We start from the raw sequence: 10,337 nt of genomic DNA on the forward strand, positions 1-10,337 counted from the left end.
TCACATTATTTATTCAAGTTTATTCACAAACTGTCTGAAATGCTAGGTATATATACTGGCTATACACACACACATACAGACAAAATGTGTATATATATAGTGTGTGTGTGTGTATATATACAGATATTTAGCCATGCACAGCACGCACATGTGTATGGAGACAGAGAGAAATACATCACATTTTAAATTTAAATAACTGACTCACATGATGTGGAAGCCAGCAAGTAAGAAATTTGTACACCAGGATGGCAGCCTAGAAATTTAGATGACTTGATGTTCCACTCTTGAGTCCAAAATATGCAGGGAATTCAAAACCTACAGGAAAACTTAGGCAGGATTTCTGTGTTGTAGTACTGAGGCAGAATTCCTTCTTCAGTTTATCTTTTAGCTCCCCTATTCTACTATAAACAGCAAGGAGAAACCAGGCTGCACTGTCAATACTTTGCTTAAAATTTTCCTCAACTAGATATCCAAGTTCATCACGTATAATTTCTTTCCACTCTGTAGAACAGTAGAACACAATTCAACCAAATTCTCTGTCACCGTTTCTTCAGTTTCCAATAATATGTATCACCTGTTCTCCAGTTTCCAATAAAATTATCCTCATTTTTGTCCGATACCCCACTACCTTTAATATCATATTTCTAGCACCATTGTTGTGATGATGTATGATCTAAGATAATAGAAGCTTTCTCTCCAGCTCTCCTCTTTATGAGCTCTCTGCAGGCTCTCCTTAAACATCCATATTTTTTACCAACAATTTCTTCAAGGCAGTCTAGGCTTTTTCTGCCATTCACCTCAAAACTCAGTCTTTACCCATGTCTTAAGTTCAAAACAACGTCTACTTTTTTAGGTATTTCTTGTTGAAGAAGCCCACTTCCTTTTGCTGTCTGTATTAGTTTTCTAGGGCTTCCATAACAAAGAACCAAAAACTGAGTGGCTTAAACAACAGAAATCATTATCTCACATTTCTGGAGGCTAGAAGTTCAATTGGCAAGGTTGGTTTTTACTGGGAACTGGGATGGAGAATCTGTTCCATTCCCCCCTATGAGCTTCTGCTTGTTTCCTGGCAGTCTGTGGCATTTCTTGGCTTGTAGCTGCATTACTCCAATATCTGCCATATGGTGTTCTCCCTGTGTCTCTTAACATGGTCTCCTGTCTTCGCATGTCTCCGTGTTCAAAATTTCCCTTTTTATAAAATACCAGTAATGTTAAAACCAACCTAATGACCTCATTTTAACATGGTTACCTCTGTAAAGACCCCATTTTCAAATAAGGTCACATTCTGAGGTACTGGGCATTAAGGTTTCAACATATCTTTCTGGTGGGGACAGAGTTTAACCACAACAGCATCTAAGAGCTAACCTCCAGGCAGGCCCAAGGTCAATAGCCTTCTGTCTAAATTTTTATCCTGGTTAAGAATCTGGATGGACATCCTCTTTCTGAGTCTCAACAATGAGCCAGACTGAGACTCTGTATCATAATTTATGGTAATTTGTAAAAATTGCCTTAAAATTAGCCTTAAATCCAAAGACTCTTTTAATAATAATCACTTTTAAAGTATTTATGTTCAAGCAAAAGCATTACAAACCCAAATACTCTGAATAAATACTTATGTGGTAATTCTTAAATGGCCATAGCAATATTTCTTGTCTGACATGCTGTCCCCAGAAACTGGCCACTACCTCCATTGTTTTAGTTTTCTATTGCCATATAACTAATTACCACAAATGTAGCACCTGAAACAGTACAGATTTATTAGTTCATAGTTACGTAGGGCATAATTACAGCGTGGTTCAGTTGGATCCTCTGCTTAGTATTTCACAAGGCTGAAATCTAGGATCTAGTCAAGCTGGACTTTTACCTGGAACCTCTAGAGTAATATCTCCTTCTGAGTTCATTCACACTGCTGGCAGACTTCAATTCCATGTAGGACTAAGATACCCATTCCCTAGTTGGCTGTTACCAGGGAGCAGCCCTCATCTCCTTGCAGCTACTCACATTCTTTGGCATGTGGCCCCCTCCATCATAAAGCTAGCCATGGTACATCAAATCCCCTCTGAGTTTCAAATCTCTCGCTTCTCATTCTTCTGCCGCCAGCCACCAGCCAGAGGAAATTCTCTTTTTAAAAAAGATTTATGTGATTAGATTAAGGCACTCGGATCATCTCCCTATTTTAAAGTCAACTGAGAAGTGACCTTAATTACATGCCTTTTGCTAAGGTGACACCGAGCATCAACTACTGGACATATGGACTCAGCAAGCCTTCACATGATTCCAGAATTTAGTTTCTGAGCTACCACAGATTTTGCCAAGCAGAGCAGGGAAGAGCTCTCCCAATCGGCATAGCCCAAATGGCAGATTCCTGAAAAAGATAAATATATCCTTGATTAAATTCAGTAAATTTTGATGTGTGTATATTGCGTGTGTCGGGGGGGGGTGGGCAATGGCTATCTGTAACAACTAAAGTACATATATTTATTTTATTCTGAGAAATCTGCATTAATTAATGAGTACATTAGCCCCTTTTTCATACTGATTTAATGAACTGCTGAGACTGGGTAATTTATAAAGGAAAGAAATTTAGTTGACTCACATTTCAGCATGGCTGGGGAGACCTCAGAAAACTTACAGTCATGGCAGAAGTCAAAGGGGAAATAAGGCACCTTCTTCACAAGACATCAAGAGGGAGAAGTACTGAGTGAAAGGGGAAGAGCCCCTTATAAAACCATCAGATCTCATAAGAACCCACTATCTCGAGAATGGCATGGGGGAAACCGCACCTGTGATTCAATTACCTGCACCTGGTCTCTCCCTTTACATGTGGGGATTATGAGGATTATAACTCAAGATGAGATTTGGCTGGGGACACAGAGCCAAACCATATCATTTATTAATCATTCAACAAATATTAGCTGGATGTTTACTACATGTCAGACACTGTATTAAGTCATGGGAATGCAAAAATGAAATAGGTATGGTTGTAATACTTAGAAAATAAATTTTAAAAGCCATTGTATAAAAGATAATATTACAATGTTATGATTGTTATGATAGAATTTTCAATAAAGTATTATGAAGAAACAGAGAAGAGGCCTCTTCTACAACCAGAGTGTTGGTATCAGGAAAGTCTTTGCATGGCGGGTGACAATAATACTTAGTTATACGCATTAACAAAGAACTCTTCTAAATGTCTCATTTTGTAAATATCTCAATTAATCCTCAAAACAACCTTATAAATAGGTCTTATTGCCCCTGTTTTACAGATAGGGCAACTGAGCCTGGGCTGGTTGAATAACTTGCCTGAGTTCATACAGATTGTAAGTAGTGAAGGTGAATTCAAGCACTACTCTGGCAGATTTGAAAAATACTCCCTTGACCACAGAGTTAGGCCCCTAACTTGGGGGTTAAAGGATAAGTTAAATTCAACCAGGATGAGTTGAAAGTGGGGTGTGACATTCCAGATGGAAGATCCTACATGAACAGAGGCATGATATATACAGGAAACAGCCAGCACTTTTAGGTGGCAGGAATTTAGAGTTTGGCAAGAAGTGAAGCTGAAAAAGAAGTCAGGAACCAGACCATGGAAAGAGAAGCTTGGATTTCATGATGCTGGTAATTGTAGCCACTGCAAGATTAGAAAGATTTTAAACAGGGAGTAGAATGGCAATTTTGTGTCTCATGTAGGTCATTCTGACAGCTGCTTGGAGACAGGGAATAAATTAGTTTCAAGAGATAAATGATGACAACCTACATGGGGACAGTGATACTGTTGCTTGAGAAGAAATGAATTTGGAAAGTAAAATTATCCTGCCTTAAAAGAATATAGAATATGAAAGAATCAATTGCCTATTACGAATCCAGAGTAAAGAAAATTTTTGTATTTCACACTTGAAATGTATCAACTGGCCTCTGATTTCCATTAGGCCTCCATTATCTTCTATTGGTTTAAAAAATAAGCAGGGCAAGGGAGAGGGAACATTTTGTTTAGTTTTGCACTGTGGAGGCTTGTGTCATTCTTGTCAGGTGAAGACCAATTCAATTGCTTTCTAAGCTTGTTGTCATATTATTCTAAAACACAAATCTCAAAAGCAAAGTTTATTGTTCACCAGTTCTTCTTCAGTGAATCTTATTGATTCAGGAAGTTAGTAATAACGGAAAATGACTTGTCCCTGGCTTCCTTCCTTTTGCTTTTCGGAATATATAGAAATTTGTTTGATGCCTTAGCTTAATGTCTTTAACCTTGATAAATGATATGCTACCCATATACCAAAGTACATCACACAGGAAAGGCTTGGCTATTTTTTCACCAGTCAGGTAACTTTCCTAAACCTCAAGGCAATGCCCAGACAACGGCTGTGGCCTTTGTACTGTCATTTTTGGGGAACACATATTTTCACTAATACATCTTTCAAAGGTATGTCTTCTTCAGGAAGCTATGTCAGGGAGCATCTGGATTTCATTAAGAGTTTTGATAGATTTTACTATTAAAAATTATAGTATTAATGTGTGATTTTTATCTCCACAAAATACTAGGAAGGATAAGATTGGAAGTGTTTAAATTGATATATATTCTGACCTAACATATACAACAATAGCTAAGTGAAAGGCATCAATTAAAGAAACTTTGGAGGCTGAGGGGTGCAGTTGCTCATGCCTATACTCCCAGTGATTTGAAAGGCAGAGGCAAGAGTATCACTTGAGACCAGGAGTTCAGGGCAGCAGTGAGCTATGATTGTGCCACTGCACTCTAGCCTAGGCAACGGAGTGAGACACCCTATCACTTGGGGAAAAATTTAAAAAGACACTTTGGTTGTTAACTATGTGTTTACGGGAAGGTGTGTTGTAAACTTTAAGTTACAGTTATAGAGCTTAACCTGGTCTAAACAAGAAGTTCTATTGGCTTATATCACTGCCAAGTCTCTTTAAGGCTTGGATTGATCAGGATCACAGGTCCGTTTCTCTGATAGTCCATTGGTTCTGCCTTCCTCCATATTTGGTTTATTCTTGTCTTACATCCTTAAAAAATGAGTGTCAGAAGCAATTGAGACACTGTTTCTTCTTAGTCAAATACAGGAATAGAGCACCAGTTTTCACAATCAGGGAAATAATCTTTTACAAGGTGTTGATCTGGATCTTCTAGTAATGCTATGGAAGAAATTCTGATCTGAGCCCCAGAGCCCTTAAACAATATTGGCATGGTGTTCCTCCGAAAGGAAAACTAGGTGCTGACAGGAAATGAGAAGGTGGATTGGATATTGAGTAGCAATAAATGTCCATTACAAGGATTAAAAGATTCTTAGGCAATCCAGAACAGTACATTTCTAAGTGCACAGTGCCAAGGAAAACAGATCTTTATGCCTTAAAGAAATTAATTTTCCCGTGACTTTATCTTTTTAAAAAATTACTTTACCATCTATTTCTTACCTGTGTTATTTTTTGCTTCTCTGACACTTTGTATTCTTGTATGAGTCATTATTTGCATAGTACTGGTCAATTTTTTTCTCTAATAATTCCTCCTATCAATTGTTTCTGATTTATTAAACACCTCGCAATAGTATTCATTCATTTGAAAGTGAATTATCCTAGAAAAACATCACTTCCTTTTGTGTTTGTTTCTCTTTGGCAATTGTGGAATTTAATACTTATATATTTTTGCTCACAAGGAAGGGAATTGTCACATGTTGAATAAAGAATATGAGAAAAAAATCCTTTTAATGTTGCACTAGAAACATGAAAAGAAGAGAACTTTTTTGTTTTAGGGCATAAAAGGTTTTATTAAAAAAATCCCTGCAGAATTCAGTAGATTCCAGTTTGCAATAAAATATCTTCACAGAAAATTTTAGCACATTTAGGCAATATATCAAGCAGCTTTGCCACACAGATAATGTCTCCCATCAGAAGCTTCTGCTGTGGCCATGTTAAGAATATAAATATTTTTAGGTACACTTACAGTATTTGAAATATTTCAAATATTTGGCCTTACATACCATATAGTCCAAAAATATAATTTTATTGCTTAGAAAACTGACATGCAGAGAAACTAAGTAAATTGCCATAGGTCACACAGCAGGGAGAAGAGAGCTTACATTATAACAGAAATACAATGCTAGCCTGCAAGTTTACAGGAAGCTATTATTTGAGAAACCTCTATGACAAATAACTTCATGGCTCTCTTAGAGAGAAATTTGATGATGTTTTCCCCTTGGAAAAAGATGAGCTGGAGGCCCTCTGGTACCATATAACATGGTACCATGTTATATGAATGCTGTCTCCCATTGTCCTTCTTTGTCATAATAGATGATTTAGAGAGAAATAGCATGAGCATAATACATCAAGAGAAGACATTAGTATGGCTTCAAGTTTGCTTGTCAGGTAAATTACCTGGTTTTCTTAGAAAATGAGAATTCCGCCATATCGATATGACATGTGAAGGTAAGTTCTTATAAATTTAATTAGTTTTTAAAAAGATTTTGATATCAAGGTATAGTTAAGTTTGTCAGTTTTACTGACAAGTTATTGTATTAGTTATCTACTACTACGGAACAGCACACATTTTTATCTTATAGTTTCTTTGGGTCAGGAAACAGGGCATGGCTGAACTGGGTTCTCTGCTATACAGCGTATCACAAGGCTGCAATTGAGGTGTTAGACTAAGATCCATACGCTTAACTGAAGACACAACTGAGACAGGAGCCTTTTCCATGCTCCTTCAGTGATTTGGGGCAGTATTCAGATCCTGTGGTCTGATGAACTGAGGACCTCATTTTCTACCCATTCGTTTGCTGGAGGCCTCCTTCACTTCCATGCCACCTAGGTCTCTCCCATATTTTAGCTAGCTTCAGCAAGCCACAAAGGCAACAGAGTCTGCTAGCAATAGAGAGCTCATAATACTTGTAACTTAATCACAGAAATGACATCCCATTATATTTTCCATATTTTATTGGTTAAAATCAAGTAATTAAGACTATGCTCAAGGGAGAGGATAACACAAGAGTGTGAATACCAGGCTGCGGAGATTATTGATGACCATATGAGAAGCTGCCTATCACAGTTAGAAAAAAACCTTTCCAATAAAGACTGTCAGTAGAACTATTAATATTATTCTATGAAAACCACAGCCTAAAATTCACAGCCTAAAAACATGCTCAGCAATAGATTTTTATATAGAAACACTGATGCAATAGAAAGAAAAAAAAAATTTAAGCTAGTTTTGCTATATTTGAAGCTACATAACATACTTACTTAGACAATAAAACAATGCCAGAGACTATATCCCACAATTTTTTATTTCCCCAGTCATAATCAAATATATGTAATAATGAGATTTGAATACATATTTTTAATATAAATATTTATCTTTAATGTATAGTAAGTAATTAATTTATCAGTTTTGTTAATTGCTGTGATTTATCAGTGTTTTTAGTTCCACAACATGTATATATGTGTGTGTATATAGACACACACAATTAAAACAAGCTCATGTAAATCATAAAGATCATTACATCATTTGATACATTTTACATTATTTGATATATTTAAAATAGTCCTGAAAATTAATTCTGCCACATGAATTTGAGTATATATCTTATTAGTCTTATTTTTTGAATTTCTGCTCTGAACATAATACTGTATATTCCATTTATCATTTAATCAATGTATTAATCAGAAGAGAAATATATTTATATATCTTATTTTTAACAAATTGCTAATTATAAATGACTATGAAAAGAGAAAAGATATTGATATGGGTTTTTCTATGTTACATGATATTTTCAAGTATATTATGCTGATAAAATATTAAGAAAGCCTCTTACACAGAGATTTTATTCTAAATAGATACACATTAATTTTGATAAAGAAAAAAAGGTGAGGTTAAAAAATTGTCTTGTTTGAGTATTCATTAATTCAACATACCTTTACTGAACATTTATTGTATCTTAGAAACTGTGCTAGGTGCTATGAAGACTATATGAATGCAGTGAAATTCTCAAGTGTCTCACCAGAATGTAATATAAGCCTTGTACATAATTACAGTAGATGGTAAGTGATGGCAACAGTGAGATATCTAAAAGACAGATGTTCAACTTAAAGCAGTGATTGCCTATGATATAATTGGACTACATAATATGCTGTGTTTCACCCCAACTGGTTCTAAGAAGCTGAAGCTTTTAAGCAATCATGAACATTGAACATTCACTAGCCATAGCTGATAAATAAATGTAAATTTTGAGTGACCATTACTGAACAAAATTGAAGAATTTTTTTAATTTCAAAAAGTATTTTAATTGTTTAAAATAGCACAAAATGACATTGCACTATGGTAATACCGAGTCGCAGGTGCTACTCTACAATAGTGAACAGTGTACTCTCCTCAGAAACGAGAACTCAAAAGGCGCGCCAGAGAAGGGATGGGGTAAAACAGCAGGACCAGGTAAGTGGGCTCCAAGGTGACTAAACGTGACATTTTCCACAGCAAAATGTAATACAACAAACCAGAGGCCCTGGATGACACAAGCCGAGGCATCTCCGGGCAGATTGGTGGTCGGGGAGCGGAGGGAGGGCTGAAAAGACTGGCTGCTAGGTTTAATCCTTCTGACTTGCTCACAAGCCCTGCTCCTTGCCGGAAGCTTCGGGTGAGGGGCAGAAAACTCCAAGCAGATCCCCAGCCACGGAGCCCGGCCTGGCCTGGGTTGCATGCTGCACATTCACGCAGCAGCTCCAGCTGCTGTCAGCTGGCCCTAGCCTCCCTTGTGGGTGACACTACGCAGTCTCCTTCCCGGGCTGCCTCCAACGGTGCCTGGTTCCCCTCCATTCACCACCCGAAGGCAGCGCAGTAGCTGAGGGGGAAACAGCAGCCCCTTCTGGGAGGCGGCACTGGTGCTGCTGGGGGGGGGGGGTAGGGGACAGCTGTGAACCCAGTACAAGAAGCCCCTTAGCCCACCCTCAAGCTCCCCTACGCTCTACACTGTGGGTGCGGAGTGATCGCCCATGAGGAATGAACTGTTCTTCCTTTGTTCCAGCGGCCTGAGGACAGGCAAAAGGGCAGAGGGCAGAGGCCAGCAACAGGAAGTTGGGCTGGGAGGCAAACAGCAGGCCCCACGTGGCAGATTCCACACCTCCCGTGCACTGGCTGGCCCACCTTTTCCTCCAGGAAAATCCCTGACAAGAATTAGCCAACGAGAAAAAAGTAAACACATACACACAGAAAAAGTTTACACACTCTGTACAGTGCTAACAACAACAAAGAAGCGTCAAATCCTCACATGCAAAAATTACAATGGAAGTGTGAATTTCACTCTTTCTTAACAGGTGAAGAATGGGGGCTTGTTTTTAACTAAGCTTGTGCAGACTTACCGACAGGTAGTTCTATCCAGAAAGCAAACATCAAGTACTCATTGGCATAATCATCACTAACTCTTAACACATTCCTATTGCATAATACTCCCTAAAGTTTTTCTCTCAGAAAACTGCTCCTTGAATTTCTTCTCTGGTGTGTGTTCTCTTGCCTGGCAAATCAATAAACTCTGTGCTCACTTTGATGATCACAATAGTGGTTCTGCTCTTTTCTTTATTAGTCACCTTCTGAGTTTTGGCAATTAGAGTAAAACACATTTATCACTTACAACCTAAAATCTGTCTATAGGTGATGAGTTGAAGAATTATGTATAGTCGTTCTCTCTTACGTGTGGTTTCTCTAGAGTTCCAAGTGTCTTAGTCCATTTGTGTCCGTATAAAGGAATACCAGAGGTTGGGTAACTTATAAAGAAAATAGGTTTATTTGACCCATGGCTCTGCATGCTGTGCAGGTAGCACAGCACCAGCATGTACGTCAGGTGAGGGCTTCAGGCTGCTTTTGTTTGTGGCAGAAGGCAAAGGGGAACTAATGTGTGCAGTTCATATGGCGAGAGAGGAAGCAAGAGAGAGCTGGGAGGAGGGTGCCAGGCTCTTTTTCACAATCAGTTCTCATAGGAATTAATAGAGCAAGAACTCACTCATTACTGTAAGGACCGTACCAAGCAATTCATGAGAGATCCACCCCAGGACCCAAACACTTCCCATTAGGCCCCACCTCCAACGTTGGGATCACATTTCAAATGAGGTTTGAGGGGACAAGTATCCAAACCATAAGAAGCATACAGTTTCAGATACCTGTGGTCAACTGTTTTCCAAAAGCATTAAATGGAAAATTCCAGAAATAATTCATAAGTTGTAAACTGACTGCCATTCTGAGTAGCATGACAAAGTCTTACATTGTCCCATTCTGTCTTTCTCCTGCTCCACTCTGCCCAGGACATGAATCAACTCTTTGTCACTTGTATCCTCACCATGTATGC

This window comes from Cebus imitator, unplaced genomic scaffold (assembly GCF_001604975.1).
Source record: "Cebus imitator isolate Cc_AM_T3 unplaced genomic scaffold, Cebus_imitator-1.0 Scaffold288, whole genome shotgun sequence".
NCBI classification, from domain to species: domain Eukaryota; kingdom Metazoa; phylum Chordata; class Mammalia; order Primates; family Cebidae; genus Cebus; species Cebus imitator.